The 22,160-nt window shown below is 44.2% G+C and overlaps 1 protein-coding gene and 1 long non-coding RNA gene across 2 annotated transcripts in view; one reads left to right on the top strand and one right to left on the bottom strand.

Annotated features, from left to right (window-relative positions):
- Positions 1-22,160, bottom strand: part of MYO5B (myosin VB) — a 347,774-nt gene that overhangs the window by 218,822 nt on the left and 106,792 nt on the right. The window lies entirely within an intron of this gene.
- Positions 441-9,485, top strand: LOC139045762 (uncharacterized). Its single transcript, XR_011504850.1, has 3 exons — positions 441-597; positions 1,091-1,171; positions 9,257-9,485. It is a non-coding gene; the product is annotated as an uncharacterized lncRNA (long non-coding RNA).

Raw genomic sequence — 22,160 nt, 5'->3', positions numbered from 1 at the left:
AGTCATTCTTTGGAGAGTTCTATTCAGTGTTAATATCAAACAAATTTGCTGTCAGATAGCCACAGATTCCCCAGGATGATCACAGCCAACTCATTGACTCTACGCCAAATGATTGTATTTTAAAGACCGATTCAGGTTTTATACTGAAGTGTCGCTTCAGGTCCAGTTGAAAAGTGGGTCTGCAGCTTGAGAGAACTGCTGTCCTGACCCTCTATGTTACTAACCAGAAAAGACTTTGGAGAGTTCCAGAAAAATAGCAGAGGACAGAGGTGGTTGGTGTGAAATGCACCCTTTAGACACTCTTCTCTGAAAGATTCTGGGCATCTGTGGGGGGGACTCATCTCAATGAGAAAACTTAAAGTGAGAGAACGTGGGTTCATCCTCTCAGTGTGAAACTTCCCTGCCCCCCCAAATAGGTATCAATCATCACGAAAAACCATTTGAGGAGGAGGTATGAAATGAGCGAGGGGATCACCATTACTTCCTGTTGAATTTGTACATGGGTCGTCTATTGCTGGACCTAATTTTTGATGTAGGAGTGGAAGTCTCTGCCTACTGCCTCTTTGACTCACCTGAATGGCAGGAACACACCATTAGGTGAGTGGTGCTGCTCTGGAACGCTATTGCTCAGGGTCTGAGTTATCATGGCTACTATTAAAAACACAGTGACCCATGAGGGAAGGGGACAAAGAAACACTCCAGGCTTGCTGGTGCTGTTCACCTTACCAAGTATACTACAAGCACGTTCTAGAAGAGTTATGCACACAACACTTTTGACTGGAAACATTTTAAACCCAGAGAAGCTCAGAAACCGAGACAACATGAGGAAGTCCCATTTCCCAACAAAATTCTCACTTTCATACAAATGCCTCATGCACTAGATAACCAATAAGCTTTTGGCAAATGCAGAGGGGAGTCATGGTGGGTGTTGCATCCCAGGTACACAAGGCAAGGTGTTCAATTGTCCAGATTCTGGACAAAGTCTGAGTCACTGTTCTTTCTGGTCCATTTAGGTGTTAAAATAGGGGTGCATTCCAGGTCTACAGTTCTAGCCTAACCCAGTGGCCTCTGCCACTTTCCTGTTTCCAAGGTCTTCCTGGAGACCCAGCACAGCACAGATGAGAGTTTAGGGGAACATCACAACGGAACAACCACATCATCTCCAACAAAGGTAAGTGATCCGAGAAGTCCCCACCTTCAACAAACTGAAAACGTACAAAAGGAAAGAAAAGCAACCAGTCCAGTTCTGGACACAGGGTGAGTCATAGTTATTCTTTCCAAGACAACTGAGAACACAGAGCTGAAAATGTCCAGCAAAATCCAATTGTGTCTTGGTGTGTTGGTCTGGAAGGCAGGTTGCCAAGGGTACAGACCTCCCTCGGCATCCAAATAGAGCTGCCTTGGATAAATTATTCAAATTCTCCAGGCCTTGGTCTTCCCAATGAGTAGGGTTAACTAAAAGAAGCTCTAAACACTATGTCTGCACTTATCATTCAACTACCTCCCTGTTTCTCAGTAAGAGGGCTGCCTATGGCAAAAGTCTTTTCATGTCGACCTCCAACACATCCATGGAAAGACCATGGTTTGTGACTCGAAAGAAAGGCCTCTCTCTGATCTCAGAGACCACAGGAACCCAGTGTTTTGTTTTTAGATAAACAAGCTTCTCTCCTTATTTAGCAGGTGAGGGAAACAAGGCCCCCAGAAAATCAGTACCTAACACAAGAGCACACTGCTCTCTAGAGTCAAAAAAATGTCCTAAGAACCAGCAGTAAATGGGTGAAAGAAGAAAAGTTCCCTGATAAAAAATAATCACTAGATATTTAAAATAGACCACTTATTGGCCCTTCCCTCTCCTGCTGGGTCCACCATCTGCTTGTGTTTAACACAGCTCCTTCATATTTTGGTTAACGCTTAGCTCTGGAGTCTGTTTTTACTGCTGACAGAAGGATGAAGAATAGTATCATGTTATGACAGAGTTCCACCCCTCACAGCTGAGATATTAAATACCAAAATGTCACTAAGTTTCTCCCTGCAAAGTCCAAACATTCCATCCCCACATTCAAGGGCTTCATACGAGCTTAATGTTGTCCAGCCTCATTATCCACTAGCCCACAGCTGGACGAGGCACACTGTCCACTGTTCATCTGTAGTATCCTCCTTTCCATTCACGTCTTGCACATGCTCATCCCCACTGCCCCACTCCTAAGTGCTGTGCAGCTAGGAAAGTACTTTATTTAGAAAGTGTATCGCAGCTTTCAAAGAGCTTTCACAAACATGTAGTCTTAGAATTCCATGAGAGACAAAGCATAAGTGCTCCTAGACACATTTTACACATGAAGGACACTGAGACCCAAAGAGAGTAAGGGACTTGGCCAACTAGGGCCCCCAGAAAAGAATGGGACCCAGAAACAGAGCTGACTCCCCAACTACTGTTGCTTTCACCCCTCCAAGCCCTACCCAATATTCAAAGCTTAATTGAAGAATTACAATCAGTCACCAAGACCTGTCAGTTCAACCCTATTCACTCAGGCACCTAGAACACGCCAGATACTGTTGACATCTCCTTCTACTTCAGCACCTTCTCTAGATTCCCACTCTGCTGCCTCAGTTCAGGACTTCATCTTTTACCTGAAATATTACAATCTATTCCTAATTGGTCTTCATGCCTCCAATCTCGCCCTACTCCAACTGACCTTCTAGACAGCTTGCTTCTGGAACAGTCAACTGGGGTGAGAGTAGGGGACAAAACTGTCCTCAGGGGACATTTGGCAGTGTCTCCAGACATTTCTAGTTGTCACAACTGGGGCGGGAAGGCTGGTAGTGCTACTGACATCTAGGAGGTAGAGACCAGGATGCTAAACATCCTACAATGCATGGGACAGCCCCCACAACAAAGAATTATCCAGCCCCAGATATCAATAGGGCCAAATTGAGAAACTGTTCTAGAGTTATCATCCTAAAAAATAAAAATAAAAACAAAAAACTCCTCATTCCTCATGAAGTCATTCCTTTACTTAAAAATGTCCATGTTATTTATAGGACAAAGTTCATACAAGACTGTTCACAATCTGGCCCAAATGATTTTTCGGACCTTCCCCTCCACTATTCCTACCCTCCCGCCACAGTAACCTTCTATTTCCAAATACTTCACCAGCTTTCCTGTCTGTGTGCCTTTGCTCGTGCTTCTTCCTCCGCCTCAAATATCTTCCTCCCTTCCCCACTGCTATTCCCCCTTTAAGGTCCAGCTTGAGCATTACTTCCTTTGTTGAGCCTTTTTGTTTCCGCTAGTCCAAGCGGTCTCTCTCCTCTATGTTTTCACTATAACAGCCGTTAATTGTATTACATTCACTTGACAGGTTTTTCCCTTCCCTCTAGTGTAGGAATAAAATGTCATTTATCTTTATGTCCCACACATATAGAAGAGGGCCTGGGAAGTACTTCAGTCGGTGCTGGTTGAATGGATGAACTCCAGCACTGCAGATTCTTGCTTCTCATAGCGAGAAACTACAGCCTCTTTCCCGGCGGAAATGCTAAGTATAGTACTATCTAACTAGCCTGTCAGCAGAGGGCTGTCGCCAGCTTGAACATCTGGGCACAAGGAGAAGCAGCTTTGTCTTCGAACTTCTACACGAGGTCTGATGATGCTGCATTTCTCTCTGCAGAGTTAGCAATAGCCACAGCTCCTGTAACTTCTTAGGTCTTATCTGTCAGAACTCCTCATTCTGTGAGAATTTCTGGGTTCTGCAGATTTAGAAAACTTTGATTCAATGGGTGTGTTAAATAAATGTTATGTTTTGTGTTTCTGGAAGAACACCAAAACCAAGATCCTTAGCACAGGTCTAACAGTTATAGGGTGCACCCAAGAGACATTTTAGAAAGTCCCAGGCTCCTGCCCTGTTCTCAAGGGACAGATCAACAGCTGACCTCCAGGATGCGCTGCATCACACAGACTATCCATCTTCCGTCACTGAGAACAAGCAACACCCACAAAGCTTAGGCTAAAGGGAAACAGGAGGAACTAGAAGTCATCAAGATCTCCTAGGCGCCTCCAGGCCCGGTTAATTCTGCAGGGACTCCCCTCAAAACCTCTCTGTGGGCTCCAGAAAACACTGAAGTCAGCCCTGAAGAAACCGAATGCTATGGAGAAGGGGTACTCTGACTGCCCAGGCAAAAAGTAGCCAGAATCTATTTGCAGCTTCCGTAACCAGAAACCACTAAAAAAAGAAAAAACCGTAAACAGTACTTAGCGTTTGCCTCCAACCTGTGAGGACAGAGGAAAGAGGCCATAGTCCAGCTGAGGCTCTTACATGCTTCAAGGATCCAGTGCCACGTCTGGAAAGCACCTTAAGCTGATAGAAAAGCAGCACAATTTGTGGAAGAGACGACAGTAACAATGAATGGTCTCATGTTCAGGGAGTACGGCCTGAAGAAAAGTTAGAAATGGGGGCTGACGTCTGAATGCCGGTCTCAGCCCTGTCACTAACTGCTGCGTGACTGGGACAAACTGTGCTTCACTGACAAAGACTCACTTTCTTCCTCAGTTTCCTCATTTGCAGGAACTGCCTGTCCCACCTCACAAGGACATCAAAGGAGAATAATTCCAATCCAATCCAATTCCAAGATAGTAAACCCCTCCTAGGGCCAAAGATGATGCTGCCAGGCACTGTGGAGGGAAGAAGTCCAAGATATGTTTTTGCCCTTGGAGAGCTAAACAACATTCTTAAACAGACAACGCGTAAAAAAGGAAACATTAATCATCAATTAAAGGTAAGTGGCAGGATGCAGAGTTACTGGAGATCAGCACAGAATGAAACCCAGTTAGTGGTACCAGTCCTCAGAGATGCTGAAATGGAAGCTCACTCTAGCTGGACATCCAGGAGGAGTCCCTGAACAGAACTTGACCTGCATGACCAGAAGCAGCTGTGGGACTAAGGCCGATATTCCAGGCAGGAGAGTGCAAGGCCATCAGCTGGGTTGAACTAGGGACTTACGGGCAGGTGTGGTGAGAGGTAACTTCAAAAAGGCAGGTCAGAGTCACATCCCAGCAGAGGACTTAATTCCCAGCTAAGATTCTCACCTAATCCTCTCCGTGGGAGAGGCCAGAGAAAGTTTATGAGCAGTTGGCTGGTGAGTATAAAATATGTTTATAGCTGTCGAGCATTATACAAATGCAAACTGTTATCATTGCTATTCTTGGCACCTACTGAAGCCCTGCACCGTGTAAAGGGTGCCCAGATGGCAGAATAAAAACATTAAAAGATAGACCAGTGAATAATTTATATCAGTTTAATCACTTAAAAATACTCTGCTTCCAGATGGAACTGGCAAGATAAGAAAAGCCCAGAACTTCTGGAAGCTAAGCAACTAAAATCAAACCAGTGTCTTCCTCTACACGAACGTACTGTTAGAAGCCAGGTTTCCGAAACAACTCAGCTTTCTTGACCAAACTCTGGTCTTCCTCCCTCCCCGCTTCCTTCCTTCCTTGTTTAGTTCACTAATTCTTCTCTCTCTCTATAAAATCCTGACGGAATCCTATGACTGCTCTCACACATGTAACACAGCGCCCCCCTTTGCCCTGAGATCTAGACCTACATATCCAAGTCAATGTTTTTATTGTAGTATCTAATATGTATCAAGAGTTCAAAAGGCCAAACAGGGACTTGGAATCCTATCCTACCCCTCACCTGTTTCTTTCCCATCTCAGAAAAGGATACCTCGATCCACTTGGTTGCTCAAGCCAAAAGCTTAGAGGTTGTCCTGGCTTCCTTTCTTTCTCTCGTATCCACATCCAATCCATCAGCAAGTCCCGTTAGCTCTGTCTCCAAAAGATATCCTGAACCTGACACTTCCCCATTCACCCTGTCCCTTCCATTCCCTCCTGGACTGTTCTACACCCTCTGACCTGGTCTCTGCTTCACTCTCAACCCCTAACAATCATTCTCTAAAGAGCAGTCAGCCTTGTTGTTGTTTTTATAAGTACATCAGATCATGTCACTCCCCTCCTTAAACTTTTGCACTGCGTTAAGAATAAAATCTGAACTCCTCATTGAGGCTGTCAAGCCCTGCATGTCCTTTCCACCAACCCTATCCCTTTCCATCCCCCAGCACATTGCGCTCTAGCCACATGGGCCTGTTTTTTCTCAGGGCCTTTGAATTTGCAACCCTCCTTCAGCCTCCCGTGGCTCTGCCTTGTCATAAATCTCAGCATAAATATCAGCCTTCTAAAGAGACTTTCCTGACCAATTAATCTAAAAACAGGCCCTGTTAATCACTTTCTCCCATGCCCCCTTGTATTTTCTTCATAGTATTTATCTGAAATGGGGTGTTCATCTCTTGCCTATCTCAGGGTCATAAATGTAAGCTCCAGGAGGTTAGAGACGTATTTTGTTCAAGTGTACATCTCCAGTGCCAAGAACAGCGCCCAGTGTACAACAAGCGCTCAAATATTGGCAGAGGAACCAAATCTGAGTTAGAACAGCCATGTTTATTACAGATGCTTCCCCTCTGGAGGAAATGGGAGCATTCCAGTTGTCCTTGCTCCAGTGCTAAGGTTCAGACTGGAGAGAGGTCTCTGGATTCCATGGGTGTGGGGAGACTTCACAGAAAAGAGACAGGATAGAGAACAACAAGAGATCTCTCAGGTACATGCCAAGACACTTAAGAATCCGTGTTTTAAGCATCTACTGGGGAGTGAGAAGTATGGGGGGAGGGAGGCTGACACACAGGAGCAGCATCACTAATTCCATAGCATGACTTAGTCTACTATTTCCCTTCTTCACAGCAGGTTAAAGAAAGATTGGCTTTCCTGAGCACCACCGTGAGTCAATCTTCATACCAAGCATTTCTATCTGTTATCATTTAACCCTCATAACTCTTCCAGTGAAGCACTATATCCCTCTTTTCTATAAATGCTGGGGCTGTAGCCCACAGAAGGTGCATCTCTCTCTGCCCAAGGCCATGCAGCAATGGCAGAGCAAGCCGGATCCCAGTGTGTTTGAGGTCTTTCCCTTTCCACTCACTCTGTACTGTGTTCCCCAAGGAAACCAGGAGCTTTTGGATTCAAAGTAGCATGTGCTCAAGGCAAGGAGAACACAGCACAGGAAGCCCAAGTCCCCTATAAACAAGCTGTGATACTCAGTTTGGCTCAAGGAGAGACAAGCTTTTGTCCCTATTGTGAGTATGCAGCCAGAAACCTGGGCCAATGACTTCTGGCTCCCAGCACTCCTTCCTGTCACCACCACCCCGTTTCCAAAGATAAATATCGGTGGCAATGTGAAGCTCTACCATAAACGTACATCAGGCCAGGGCATGCCACGCTGCAGAATGATGAGAAGGGTTGGACTCCAGCTCAGCAACTCCTACTGCAAATTGCAATCTGAATCCAAGAGTGTCTCCAGGATAACTCCTGTTAACCCTCCACTGACATCTCCTGGATGATCTCATTACTTGAAAAATAGCCTCAAATGAAGCCACAGCTGTGAGGGCAACAGGAAGGAAGCGTTGGCAGCCTGTTTCTTTCTTTTTCATTTTTTTTAATTGCAAAAGGTGTGTCAAAGAGAAGTCTTTAGCAGAGGCAGAGCTCATTCACTGCTGAGGGGAAATGCTAAGCATGAATTCAAGATCCTTCCCCTGGCTGTGCCAACTGAATGGAAAGTGAGCCAGTCGTGAGCTTACGCACTTGAAGCGGCAGCAATGGACTGTCATACTATGTTCCCTCTATTGGAGAGGTATGACTTGCTGCAGTGGGATGGAGGCAAAAAGAGGAAGGAGGGAAAGGACTGACAAAACGGAAGAGAAGGGAAAAAGAGAAAAAGTGGAGGAAAAAAGTATATTAATTCCTAGCAATAGTGTACTAGCTAATGGTCAACTCCTTTCTGTTCAGAATTGGTCAATAGGGGTCAAGATTCCAATGAGCTAGTTCAGGGATCCATTCACTTGGGCGTTAACAGCCTTCTGCCCTTAGGAAAAGGCATGGGTACGAGTGACCCAAACCAGCACATACTCTGGTTCTATGGCATCCCGTGGCCAACTTTGTACAGCAGTCCAGCGGCAAAGGAAAGCACCAGGTGCATACACATCTGCAGTAATGCCTCCCAAGCTCCTCAGAACTCTGAACTCATCAGGACACACCAGGCATCCATTCCTGCCCTTTCTGTCCCTGTTATAATACAGCCACAGTCTTGTCGTATTCCTAGAAATGACAAAGGCGATTCAGTAGTTGGTCTAGATAAGACACTTCCAAAAGTTGGCCATGAACTGATGCGTTCTAGGCCATGGCACCCTTCTCGTATAAACTGGCCCTGGGCAGGAGTGACTGGCTAGCTCTATTCACAGTCTTCAACAGCCGGACATCTAAACCATTGCCTCTGCTACCTTCCAGCTCCTTTAAGAAAAGGCCAATAAAACAAACAGAAGTTACTCAAGTTTGGTTCTCAGAGTTCTTCCAGAATATTCCCAATTGAGTGAAGTAACATTAAACAAGTTTGACAATGATTGTGATAAAACTAGACAGGACACTCATGCTTTGCTCTGTGTTACACTACAAATAAAGAAATCCAAACTAACAAATTTGTATTTAAAACCAAACCAAACAAGATAATAGTATAAAATAAAATTTTGGATATTTTTCTTCATTACAAATATTCTTTAAATATATTCCCTTTTGATTTCTATAAGGATGCCAACTGTCTTTATATGCGAGGGACTACTCTTTATGCTGAGATTATGTCCTTGAAAAATGTCTTCTCTTTTAAGAAAAAAATGGGGATGTAAATTGCAGTTAGGGTTTTTTGTTTAGGGTCAAAAAAGCTGAAAACCTACATCAGTGACTTGTCATCAGACTTTCTTTTTGTTTTTACTAGCTCATGAAATCCAAAGTCTGGGAACTACTGGTCTACGTGTTCAGGTTGTGGAGCACACCACTGCTTGGAGTATAAGCAGGGTTCTAGAAACCACAGATGCTTGCTACTTTACTGCATGCCTGATTACAACTAAGAAATCCTTCTCTAAGAGAAATGAGACTATAAACTCAAAGTGGCCCTAGATCCAGCCACTTACCTCATGCCTGTCATGTGCTAACAGGTGATCAAGACAAGAAAATTAGGTCAAAGATTCAGTGGTCAAACACACTTCAGGAATGCCGCATGGTCCGTTTATTTCTTATAGGTTCATAATGCTCATCTGCCCATTCAAGGTTCCGAAAGGTCCTGCATTTAAAAAGTCTGCTTAATCAGAATTTCTCAATTATATTTTAAAGGAACACAACTTCTGGAGAGGTATTCCTGTTCCATGAAACACACTTTGGGAAACAAAGGCACAGAGAGAAGAGCAATTCAACAGGAGCCAGGAGCCCTCTCTGCTTCTGACTTGCTCTGTGACCTGGGAACAAGACACCCTCTTCACACCAAGGCTCTATGTTCCTACTATAAGTTTCCTCTTCCAGCCACTTTGCTGGTCCCTACATGCTACAATAAATAATACATCTGTTGGCCTCTAGTCAACACTCTCCATGAACCAGAAATTCCCATTATCACCAAAAACCTGAAACTAAGAGGAAAAGAAACACACAGGTTAGCTCACAAAGCAGCACGCCTGGACTTGGGGAGGCAGGGCAGTCAAGGAAGCAAGATTACAACATAGGAGCCAGGCCAGTAATGAATTCTAGGGAAAGTGGGAATACTCCCTTTACCCTAAGTCAACCCATCTCCTCAAGGTCAAGGCTTATACCAGAGTTTCCAAGTAAGTATCCAATTCTTGTTTAAGTGCATACCCTACTGGAGGAGGTCCTACAGGTGAAAGGCACGAATGAGCCCTCGATAGCTTCTGACAAGTAAGCTCCAGGTCCCTGAGCACCTTGGGAAGCAGACTTCCACCTAGGTCCCTTTGCATCAGGCTGGGCACACCATCACATGCCATTCAGTCTTATTACACCATATTGACAAAAGTGTGAAAGCACATTTTGGCGGGTTTTAAGGTGAACTGTTCTACCTAAGTCCCCAGAAGGCAGGAGAGGGTAGATTCATACTGTTCACCCACTAGAGTTCTGATGGGCATGTTTCACTTGATAGTGCATGAGAATTTGAAAGAGTGATCAACTTTAGTCATCAGGGAAATGCAAACTAAAAACACAAGATACCACTATATGCCACCATGATATATACTCACCAGAACAGCTGAAACAAAAAAGACAAAAGCAAGCATTGGCAAAGATGTGAGACAATCCGAGTTTTCATACACTGTTCCTGGAAGTGTAAACAGGTACAACCACTTTGGAAAACTATTTGGCAGTATCCACGGCTGAACACAATATCCCCTATGACACAGCAATTCCACTCCCAGATAAGTACTCAACAGAAATGCATACATACATTTACCAAGACAGGTCCAAGACTATTCCCTGCAGCATTTTTCAAGTGCCTACAATTGGAAATAACCCAAATATCCATCAATATTAGAATGGGCAAATAAATTCCAGGATATTTTCACTGTAGTATACCATACATCAATGATAATAAAGAAACTACAACCATATGCAACAAGGATAAATTCCAAATATAATGTAGAGTGAAAGAATACAGATACACACTAAATTATTCCATTTATACCAGCTTCAAAAACAGGCAGAGGTAAGCAGTGGTGTTAGAAGTCAAGATACAGTTACTCTTGGAAAGAGTACAGCAACTGCCAGGGTTCACCAAGGAAGTTTCTGGGGTTCTGGTAAGTTCTGAGTCTTGTTCAGGGGCTGGTCACAGGGGTGGGTTCAAAATGTGACAGCACATCAAGTTGTAGCCTTATGATTTATGTATTTTTCTGAATAGGTGTTTTATTCCAACAAAATATTTACTAAAGAAGTTAGTGAATTTTGCATTCTGTTGTACAACCTCTTCACATGTGTGTCTATATTATTTCAGCTTTTCCCAAAATCTTTCAGTAAAATTCACATTCTAGGAAAATGTGCCACACTTCACCTGTGGCTTCTTTTCCCCCACAGATATTGCCACATACCCCCCAGGTATGAGAAGGTGGGGGTAACAGAATCCACCTGTGGGTCCCCGCGGACCAATCACTGTCTTCCTTCCTCCACTTACAAGCTAGAAGCTCTGCCTAATGAAAGCCCTCTTCATTTCCTTCCCTCTGGGCATAGCCCTCTCTCTAGCCCTGGGATAGAGAACTCTCACTCACTTTTAAATACGTTCTAGTATCACTGACACTGAAGATCATGAATGGATGATTGCGTGAATGGCTGCCACATCTTCTGTACAGCCATTTGCTACTCTCCCAGGTCCCTGGAGAATCCAGGCCTCAAGGGAGCTGGCATTGAGAGAAGGCATGGGACAGGCATGAGCCTCTGCACCAGTGGAATCCGACTAAGTGTGGGGCAAAGCATCTGCTATTTCACCCCTAGGCTACAGTCCAACCAGGGAGTCTCCAAAGGAATGGCTGCCCTCAATTCTGCCTGGGTGAGTCTACACTAGGCAGATAGAGGGTGAGGGAACTGGGGAGTGTCTCAGCAAGCCCTTGGGAGCAGCCTGATTCTACAGTGGTTTGATATCAGTCAACCAGATTACCCCCATTTAACCACCTACAATAGACTGGATGTTTGTGTCCCTCCACCAAATTCACTTGTTAAGTTCTAACACCCAATTAGATGGTATTTGAAGGTAGGGCCTTTGGGAGGTGATTAAATCATGAGGGTGGAGCCCACATGAACAAGATTAGTGCCCTTATAGGAGACTCCAGAGACCTCCCTTGGCCCTTCCACCATGTGAGGCCACTGCAAGAAGACTGCCAACCATGAAACAGGTCCTCACCAGACATCAAATCTGCTGGTGCCTTAATCTGGACTTCCCAGCCCCTAGAACTGTGAGAAATGAATGTTTGTTGTTTAAGCCACCCAGTCCATGATATTCTGTTATAGCAGCCCAAAAGATTGAAGACACTGCCCTTTCTCAAAAGGTCTGCAACTAGGCTCAAGGAGGAAATACGTGAAGGAGGAGGGAAGAGATAACACCCTCACCTCCAGGACAGCCCATCAAGGCATCTACCTTCATCTGAGCAAACCTGCCAGAGAGCCTCTCCTAAATTCTACACCCATTTCTCCACCTGTCCTTCCAAGACTCTCGAAGCACCTATTACTCCAAAGTAGACATTTTTACAAAGCATATGGTGGAAACCAACAGTGACTTTCTCCACAACTGCCCCCAAGAGTTATGGTCTGACGAGAGGCCAGCAGACCTCTATGTGCCATTTATAGGCTGGCCACATTCAACAGAACTCCTGAGTATTAAGCAGTAGAACAAGACAATGGGAAGAGGGACAAACTGAAAAAGACTGCCTCATCAAAATCCTCATTAGAACTGTGCTAAACAATAACTACTTACAGAACATTTGCTATGTGCAAAGCACTGTGTAAGATGCAAGGATGAACCATGTTCCCATGCTAAGAGAAGGTCACAACAGGCATGGGGGCAAAGCCATGCCACTAAGTGTGATGAGGTGTCCTTGCAGCAGGGAGGAGAGTATATGAGGGGTCATTGGTCATCTGAGTCACTTGTCTGCCCATCCCACTCAGTCCAAGGGCCTACATTCTCAAGTTGGGTGTTTCTTTAAAACACTGAATTTGATCATTAAACCTAAAAATGACCAGGAGGTGGGAGCTAAGAAAACTATTTTCATGAGCTAGTAGTAAGCTAAACTTGGAAGACAGTTATGAGTCACCTGAGACTCAGACATGTCTTCCAAGAAAGCATCTGCTCTGCTTTCTCAAGTGGCTTTGCCAGCATTCCCTTCCTCCTCCTCTACCTTCCAACAGGCTGACAAAGCCAGCATTTAGTCAGCCTCTTCAGTGCTTCTCTCCACTGGGGCCAGCAGCCCTCAGGATAAATTATCCTAACCTACAGTCATCAGGGATTGGCTGGCAGTGCTGGGAGAAGACAACCTATTCCCAGAGCCTAAGGGACCCTCAGGTCCATTCTTCCAAATGTGAGGATCCCCAACCCTTAGGAAAACAAAGACCTGCTATTTTTAAACAACTTGCCAACATCCAACAGGAGCTAACTGATGGCTCAGGATGCTGCCAGCTGATTCTCATACTCAACACACAGGTGATTCACCCATCAATGACTGTAAAGGTGGTGGGAAAGGGGGGAAAAACATAAGAAAAAAGCCCTCATTGTGAAGGTGTACAATCCCTGCACTGTAATAACATTAAAAAGCTCTCTCCAAAACAAAGAGTGACCATATTCTGGGGCGGTTTTGGGGTTTTGTTTTTGACCAAGTAAACAAATCAGGTGTCCTGGGACAGAAAGATTCATATGCAAAAAAAAAAAAGAGTCTTATCTCTGGGCAGTTTTTCTCAGCGCAGATAACATTTAATATTCTGATTCATACACATAACCTTCTCTATCCTCCCTCCGTCATGTAAGCTTTGTCAGAAAATAAAACCTGGAACCCAGAAATTCACAATTGAATACGAAGAAGCAACAGTGGAAGGGAGGAGGGTTTGAGGCTAGTCTAGTGGCCCTTTTTTGCTCCATTAGCTCTTATTTCACATTTCCCAAATTCTTGGTTATCCAGCTTGAAATTTTACCAAGGGATTCATTTGGTCTAACAGTATGCTTTTCTAAAAATGCAAATATACCTCTAAGAGGAACATGGTACACTGGTGATTCGCACCCTTCCAACAAATCAGTCCAGTGGCATTTGGAGAAAAACAGTTGAGAGCGGGTGCTCAGAGGAGATGTCTTTTTACCATGATCAAGGCACCCTCAAGTGTGATGGCACTGAGCGCTCATAAAGGCACCAAGGGCTGGAGGAGGTTTGTAAAGAGGGTCAAATATAAAGAGGAGGTAGGCAAACGCCAGAATTCACAGTCACCTCTCAACAGTGGATTGGTAGACACGGACTCCAGGACCCAGGCCTCACTCAGCCTCGCGCTGCAAATATTATAGTTCAAGCATATTATGGACCGAACAGGTTGACCTAGAAACAGCCACCCACAAAAAGATTATTTCTAGGGGAAAACTGCATCCTAAAACTCCAAATACTCCATCAAAGAATTTTTTTATAACAATCTATTGATATTAGGGGCTACCTGCATTTAAAATGCATTCTTGAAAACTGAAACCAACTCAGACCAAGAGCTTCACTCTTTACTATGCTTAAAGCGAGGACTATGAGCAGATAGGTGAAAAATGCTGACATCACACAGAACTTACTCTGAGCCCCAATCCTTCCTACCTCAAGGGAATGTCTGGCCTGATGCTAACTGTAGGATTAGGACTTAAATTTCACACACAGATACCCTCTCCAACTTCTGCGCCTCCTAACAGCTGAGCCCGTTAGTCACCGAGGTTCATTTCACTTTAGGTAAGAACTTGAACCTATCACCCCTACACAATAGATTTTCAGATTTGAGGAAGAAAAAGCCAGTTTGGGCAAGCAGGTTGCATGTGACATGTGGACAGAGCGCTGAGGATGCCAAGACAAAACAGAGAATTCAGTCCTTTTTGGGGACATTGACTTCACTTTAATTCACAGCCTCAGAGGGTTTTCCTACATCTGGCCAGGCATTCTGCAAACACAGTCATGCATTGCTTAATGATGGGGATACTTTCTGAGAAATGGGTTGTTAGGTGATTTCATCATTGTGTGAACATTATAGTGTGTACTTACACAAACCTAGATGGTATAGCCTACTACACACTTAGGCTATATGATACTAATCTTATGGGACCACCATCATATATGCAGTCCATCGTTGACTGAAACATCATCATGTGGTGCATGGCTAAACAGGAGCTCAGTTCTGGGGGTAGAGGGAGGTACATCCCTTAGTGGAAGTCACCGTCCTGATCCCCAAGACCACTAGGGATCTCAAAGTTATTCATCCTCAGGCACACCAATCCAGTCCACTATGAGGGAGATGTGCAATTAAAAGTGAATGACACAATACGATTTTTGTCATTTCCCTGAACAACTGCCACGGAAGTGTCACAATAAAACTCACTCTGGAGCCAGATTGCCTGCCACTTGGTAGCTGTGTGACTTGGGCCAGTTACATAACCTCCCTGGGCCCCAGTTTATCATTGGCTCCCTCTCATAGAGTAGATGGGCGAATTCCATGACATATTGAGAGTTTGTAGCACAATGGCTGACACCTGCTAGCTAGCATTTAGCAGTGGCACATATCTTCCACTTGAGTCTCAATTTTCTCATCTGTAAAATGAGGGGAGGGAAACAACAGAAGATCTGTTGCTTTGAGTCCTTTATTCAGGATGAATCAAGTGTCAATTCTGACAGAGTCGAATATTTGTCCTTACTTAGCTTTCTCTTTCTGGGTTATATTCAGTTTTTTTTAAAGTCTCTGCTTTAAGCATTTTTATTGTTCTCTGTTCTGTTTTCGATCCCTCACAGTGGATTGGTAGACACAAAAACATGTTCACAAGGAATCTAAACCACTTTATCTGAGAGTGGAGAGAACCTGGAAAGGAAGTGTCTACTCAATGTTCAAATCCCTTCTTCTGAGTAGCCGGCAGGAAGATGATTACCCAGTTTGGAGTTAAATACCCTCAGAGCTGGGGAACTCATTACTCACCCAGCAGCTGTTTGCTGTGCTGGAGACTTCCAAAGTTCTTTACACTCCTACCTCCTGGCAACTTGTGACCAAATCTATACTGCCAGAGAATCTTGATGCTTACTGTGATGGTGACAACAACAGAACTGGTTTATAGTCTGGATGACTTTAACGTGTCTTCTAGTTCAAACCTTAGAATTATTCTGAGAAGTAAGTTGGGTAGTTATTATTCCATCTCTGGCAAAATAAAGGGGCAGAGGAGGGGTGAGGGCTCAGCGAGTTTAGGTGATTCTGCCCACTTTTCCCATGAACCTGCTGAGTCAGGAACCAGGACTCTTGGAACCAGGTCTTCTAACTTCAAGTTGGGAATTCCAGTCCATTTCCCCCACCTCCCAGTTCAGAAACTTGAACTTCCCAAGTTACCCCTGCATGTAACGAATACCCATCAATGGTTCTCCCAGCCGTTCCTGCTCATTCTGTCTAGGAAATTCATCTTGAGTGATCAGTGGCAGCTTGGCACGTTAGTTTAATTAGGAAACCGAAAGCATAACAAAAAAAGCATTCACACATCATATAGTCTTTAGACTTTCATAAACTCTAATCTAAATCTGGAACACCTAGAGTAATGATTAGCTAATAACCAGGCCCATCTCCACTCCCAGGCTAAACTCAGAATATTTCATCCAGTTACTTTCCCATAGGACAGCAGCCATTCACCTATCACCGCCTGCTTGAAATTACACATAATAGGAAATTGAGATAATCAGACTGCTTAAAACTTTAAGTTATATGGTGATGTAATCAGCCGTAAAAGTGCACAAAGATCATTTAACATGTGCAGGCTGTTCATGACAAAACTGTTGCCCCCAGGGAAGGGCAACCGCTCACAATAAGATAGAAACTGACCTTGTTTTAAGTTCATTTCTGAGAAGCTGTATTGCCCATTTCAGCTTTGATCACCGTAACAGTTAACACAGTAGATGCGAGATGGGCGAGGAGAGAGGACACAATTATCTTACCATCCACACGACCCAGCCCCAGCCCACCAACTGCAATGTGCCCAGAAATAGTCTAGTTGCCTTTCTTTGGGAACGTGGTCCTTTTTACTTGCTGAAACTCTTTGGGATGCTGCAGTGTTTGAGCTGACAGTGAAGGGCTTCCCATCACAGTGGAAGTGGGGAAGAGGAGGGGAGCCCTGTGAGCCACATGCCACATGCGCCTAATGGTGCACGGAAAGGGGCAGTGGCTACCCGCCCTGGGTAAGCTGAGGTAACCAGCCAGCACTACACAAGCACATGGATTTCAGGTCAGAACTTCAAGATCTCCTACAAAGGAACCTCACAGTTGCTTCCAGGAAACTCTTTCCAGGTGGAAAGTTTCTTTCTAGGCTCTGTTATTACTTTTTTAAATCTAATAAATCATATTTTACTCTCAGCATACAGGGAGAAGGTCTCATCCTCATCCTGATTAACAAGGCCACATTAATAAAACATTCTTGGATCCATTAATTCAAATAAATATTTAAGCACAGTGTGGCAGGTGCCAGGACAGAGGCATGGACAATTAAGTCATGGTTCCTAGTCCTGGGAGGCACTGAGTCAAGCAGACCAGCACTTCCCAATGCTTGACCATCCCTCCTCAGCCCTCTGGGATCATATATAGTGCCCATGTTGTGAATATCTATTAAGCAATCTCATGAGAGGCCCACCGGTACTACAGGGATGCTAACGGAGATGCTCCTTAAATAGACGTCAAAACACTGACATAACAAGCCAGGTCCTAAATGTTATCTGGCTACCTTGTGCCCGGGACAGAGCTTGACTAACACACGCAATAAGCAGCCGAAATCAATGTGGCTGCAAAATGATAATTTTACAAAACATTCTAGATCTGAGTATAATGGGATGACATGGTGGAGTGGAAAGATCTGTGGGTGGGAGCCATGTCATCAGGGTCCTTATCTCTGGCACAGAAGTGTGACCCTCATCAAGTCCCTACTTAACTTCTCAGTGAGGTCCACTGAATTTACTTCCTATGAACTCTGGTACATCACTGCCATTTCTTTTTTAGAAGAATAAAATATTGGGGCCAGGCTGACAGCATAGCAATTAAGTACACATACTCTGCTTTGGCAGCCTGGGGCTCGCAGGTTCGGATCCTGGGCATGGACCTACACACCACTTATCAAGCCATGTTTTGGCGGTGTCCCACGTACAAAATAGAGGAAGACTGGCACAGATGTTAGCTCAGGGCCAATCTTCCTCACGGAAAAAATAATAAATAACATAAAATGTTGCAGACTTTTTTTTTTTAAAGTACAGAGGAGTTACAGCGACATCCATATCCCCAACACAGAGTTGTAATGTGTTTTATAGCCCACTCCTAGTCACCTTAGATTTTTAAAACAAATTTAAAGTTGCTATTGAGGATTCCTTCTCCATGGAATTGCTCTCCCTCTACCCCAAAGGATAGCCATTATCTAGACAGTGGAGTGATTTCCTCACATCCATGTTTGTGTACCATGACTACATAAATATATGTCCATAAATACACAATATTGTTTGATTGCATACTTTAGATAAATGGTAGCATATTACATATTTCATAATTTTCTTTTTTCCACTCACCATTGCTATTTATCCTTGTTGATATAACATGTAGATCTGGTTCACTCATTTTAGTATTCCAGTGTGTGTGTGTGTGTGTGTGTACTATTATTTATCCACTCTCCTACTGATGGCTTTGAGAAGCATTCATTTACTTATTAATTCATCAGGTATTACTCAGAATCTACTATGTGTGCCGCATGCTATACTGGCACCAGAGACCTAAAGAGAAATTATATAATTCTTGCATTCGGGCCAAAGATACAGAACTCCCTTGTGGAAATGCCAAGATGGGGGAAATCCCACTGACTATGCCAGCAGTCAGTTGGATATTTATGTCCAGAGCTCAGGAAGTGAGCAAAGGCTTAAGAAATGAGCCTAGAGCCCTGACCTCGACAGGTGGAGGTCGAAGCCATGAGACCAGACGAGCTGGCAACAGGGACTTTCCACTCCACCATGTCATCCCATTATACTCAGATCTAGAATGTTTTGTAAAATTATCATTTTGCAGCCACATTGATTTCGGCTGCTTATTGCGTGTGTTAGTCAAGCTCTGTCCCGGGCACAAGGTAGCCAGATAACATTTAGGACCTGGCTTGTTATGTCAGTGTTTTGACGTCTATTTAAGGAGCATCTCCGTTAGCATCCCTGTAGTACCCTGGGACTGGTTAACCCACAGAAACACGAGAGATGAAAACAGACTGTTGTCTTGACCCCATTAAATGTTGGGGTGGTTTGTATGCAGCAACAGATAACCAAAACAGGAGATTACTCTCCCAACATCCCCAAATCAGACTGACTCAGAGTAACAGCACTCTACAGAAAATCGTGCAAGAGATTCACAATGATAGCACATCTGGAACTTGCGGTGTGTCTGACAGCTGTGGACAATACAACAACCAGGCCTCGACGTTACCCAACACCATGACATCTTGGGGCCAGGAACACACCCTGGTATTTCAGCTTGCTCCCAGCATCCTGAGAGCACCTTCCTTAAGCTACAGCCAGGCAGGATTTTGATGTTTGCAAACAATTGCCTGTTTGTGCCACCAGCTGCCCTGGTGAACTCTCCCTTGGATAAAACTACATCTTGGAGACCCTGTTGTAAAGCAGAAAGTGAAAAGAATCACATTATGCTTGTCTGCATGTGTCCATCACCTAGGCAGATGTCAGCAAAAACACCAAGCAAACATGTAAGAGTAGCAACAAAGCAACCCAGGTTTTCACTCAGTAGAGCTGAAGGACCGAGTAACGAAGCACAGGGAAGTAAAGGCTGCCAGTTCTGCTTTATGAGGCACCTTGCTCAGACTGGTTAAGGCCTCTTGTGGGGAAAGCACAGGTGATGTCAGGTGCAGGGAAACCATGATGAAAAGGGCCTGGGCATCCTGCCCTCTCTCACGCTGGGCAGAGAAAAACTTCCAGAGAAACCAACACCACAGGAGTAAGTACCAAGGGCCACAAAAGCAGTGAGGGTTGGGTGCCACAGAAACTTGGGGGGGTGTCAGGGATTCTATTAGCTGGAAGGTAAGAGAAGTCTTCATGGAAGTAGTGACATTTGAGCAAAGCTTTGAATGACATGCAAGATTTGAACGTGCAGACAAGGAACAGGTGTACCAGGAGGAGGCCCTCACGTAGGGGACACAGCTGCCTTTGTGAGTGACGGGGACCGGCTGTAAGGCTGGCTGTGGGTTTGGTGTAGAAAAGAAGGTAGTAGGAAATCAAGTTGGAGGACCATAGCAGATGATGGAGGACCCCAAACACCATGCGAAGGACAGAGGATTTCATGCCATAGGAAGCTACTGGAAGTTTCTGAACCAGATAAAGGTGAGCTCAGAACTAAGCCTCAGGAAATTTCACTTGGCCAATATGTGGGAACAGCTACCATTCATATCCGGAAAATAAGTGAACTGGAGACCATTTATCCCCACCCAAGAGCTTAAATACGGGTGGCCACGCTGGTGAAACCAGAGGTGAAATATTTCTCAGGTGACTTTAAAATCTTTAAAACAAAAAAAGTATTCCTCTCCATTTAACTCCAGGTTAGGTCGTTAGAAATAAAACAGAGCAATAAATTTTTTTTAAATCTACATTTTGACACAACCTTTTGCAGAACACATAATCTTGACCTCTTTTAAGGACCAGCTCGAACCTGTACTTCAGAAATTAGTTTCTCTAATTGTCGGGATTATGCATTTGAGCACACTGCCATTTAAAACATAAGCATTCATGTATGTATAATTTATATCCCCATCTTCCAAAAAGGATTTGTAGCAATTCACTTCATAGTCTTTTCCAGTCATTGTTTTGCATATCTATCTTCTCTACCCATCTACATTATAAGCTTCTTTTGATGAAGGGTTGTGTATTACGTATCTGTGGTTCTTCCAAAATAGTCAATCGAGTAGAAGGCCTGAGGGATCCTTGTTGATTGATTTCTATTGCTTCCAGCCTTGCTAATATCATTTAGGGGAAAAAAGTCTCTCTAAAATGTCCACTTTTCCTGGCCAGTCACCTACACAGTAACCTTCAAAAGTCAGTTTCCCTTTTAAACATTTTTTAAAGTTTATCTGAAGCTCAAGTTACAGGAACCCTTCCTCAATGGTTGAAAATATGAAAAGCAAATCAAAGTCCCCCCTCTGAAGGAAACTAACAAAGGATGCTCACGGAAGACAGATTCAGGTCTGCTCATGAGAACGAAACCACTGCTTGTTCACAGGGTGCTATGGACTGAATGTTTGGGTCCCTTCAAAATTCGTATGTTGAAACCTAATCCCTGATGGATGGTGTTAGGAGGTGGTCCCTTTGGGAGGTGATTAGGTCACAAGGGTGGAGCCCTCAGGAATATAATTAGTGCCTGTAAGGGGCTGAAGAGACCAGGGTTCACCCCTTCCTCCACTTAAGGACACAGCGAGAAGACAGCTATCTAGGAACCAGGAAGTGCCCCTGACCAGACGCTGAATCTGCCAGTGCTGTGATCTTGGACATCCCAGCCTCCACAACTGTGAGATGTAAATTTCTGTTGTTTATAAGCCACTCAGTCTATGGTACCCTGTTATAGCAGCCAAGATGGACTAAGACACAGGGGTTTCAGGAAAGGACAGTTATAGGATGTTAACTAGTATCCCTCATTGGGTTTGTCTCCACAACCACCTGGAATTCAAACACCAACATCCATATGCTCTACAGTCAGCATTTACATTGAACTGGGAAATCACCACCATCCCACCATGGGAGGAGTGGGGGGTGGGGGAGGGTTCTGCCACTATTCCTGCTACTGCTGCTGCTGCCCTCTCCTTTTTATTCTTCTTGGCGATTTTTTTAAAACAAGATTTTAAACTGTCATTTTTAAAATCAAAGCCGAGTAGCTCCCTAGCATTTTATGTAGCGAAGTCTTCCTACAACTGACCTGGCATGCGTTACAATGCAACACAGGGGAGGTACTACCTCTCGGATCCATTCAGAAAGAACTTCATTGTATCACCACTTGCCCTACTGTACGGTAGCACATCCTCCTGTAGCATTAGGTGAGGGTTTCCTTTATCAGTATGCAAACCAGCTGTGTTCTAAGTTCTAAGTCTGGAACTCAGAATTCATTTTTTCCATAGAAATGATCCTAGAACTGATAGGTTCCCAGGACAGCCCACACAGCCTATATGCCCCAAATCAGTAAACATACATGTTTCTACGATTTTGCATATAGATGCAGTGAAACCACTCGCCACGTCGTCAAAGGAAACCACACAAAGTCCTCTCCTATCATTCAAACACATTGGAGATTTATAAAGAAATTGCTAAATATCTGGCAGCCCATCTCCTAGCAGCTTTGATGACTCAATGAGTATTTAGTGATACAAATGTTGTGCATTCCCCTCCTACACCCAGGTTGATAGATGCTCTCTCAAGTTCATCACTCTATCTGAAAAGTCTCCTAGGGCATTTACAAATTCTAGTCATATTCAACTTCTTTGCGTACCTGTTCT

The sequence above is a fragment of the Equus asinus genome, chromosome 7 (genome assembly GCF_041296235.1).
Source record: "Equus asinus isolate D_3611 breed Donkey chromosome 7, EquAss-T2T_v2, whole genome shotgun sequence".
NCBI lineage: Eukaryota > Metazoa > Chordata > Mammalia > Perissodactyla > Equidae > Equus > Equus asinus.
The sequence above is the reverse complement of the archived record's forward strand: the minus strand, read 5'-3'. Positions and strand labels throughout refer to the sequence as shown.